Here is a 749-nt window from a genome sequence, read left to right as displayed (position 1 = left end):
TGCCTAGAGGTGGGAGAGCGGTCCCAGCCTTGGGGAGTTTAGAACCACGGGCTGTTCAGACCCCTCATTTTCAGATGATGTAGCAACAGGTTAAGAAACAAATGAAGTTCTGCTGCATTTGTCTGTCATCTGAGGACTGTGTCTCTGTCTATTAGAGGATGCTTTTTTGGGGTGGAGGTGCATGGTTGAGGACTCTGTGTCTCTGTCTATTACAGGATGCTTTTTGTGGGGGGGGGGTGCATGGTCCAGGAATCGAACCCGGGTCTCCCACATAAAAGGCAAGCATTCTACCACTGAACCACCCATGCACCCTAGAGGATGCTTTTAAAAGAGGTGGCGAAGCCCTCTGGTGGTGAGTCAGCCTTGTGCTGGGGAGGTCCGTCCCGGGTATAAGAAGACGGTGACTGCCCCCGTCTGGCGGAAGTCAAGAATTAAGTACCAATTTTTAAAGAGGTGGGAGGAGTGACAATGGCCCCACGCTAACATAACAGCAGGTAAAAGTTACCTTTCATGAGCACGTGCTTTGTGCCAGGCTCTTTTCACATGCCATCTCATTTAGTCCTCGCCATTGCCTCCACGCCACCCCATTCCACAGAAGAGAAAAACTGAGACACCAAGAGCTTGGGCAGGCTCTGGCCAGCATCACTCTGTGATTGAGTAGCAGAACCAGGAACCCACCCTGGCCCGAGAGTCCCAAAGCCTAAGCCCCGTTTACCTGCTGAGGAAGGAGAGAGGAAAGAATGAAGCCA

At 51.9% G+C, this 749-nt stretch overlaps 1 non-coding gene across 1 annotated transcript; it reads right to left on the bottom strand.

The window, feature by feature from the left end:
* Positions 1 to 237: 237 nt before the first annotated feature.
* On the bottom strand, positions 238 to 308 carry TRNAK-UUU (transfer RNA lysine (anticodon UUU)). Its single transcript has one exon. It is a non-coding gene; the product is annotated as a tRNA-Lys (tRNA).
* Positions 309 to 749: the final 441 nt, after the last annotated feature.

This window comes from Tamandua tetradactyla, chromosome 20, assembly GCF_023851605.1.
Source record: "Tamandua tetradactyla isolate mTamTet1 chromosome 20, mTamTet1.pri, whole genome shotgun sequence".
NCBI classification, from domain to species: domain Eukaryota; kingdom Metazoa; phylum Chordata; class Mammalia; order Pilosa; family Myrmecophagidae; genus Tamandua; species Tamandua tetradactyla.
The sequence above is the reverse complement of the archived record's forward strand: the minus strand, read 5'-3'. Positions and strand labels throughout refer to the sequence as shown.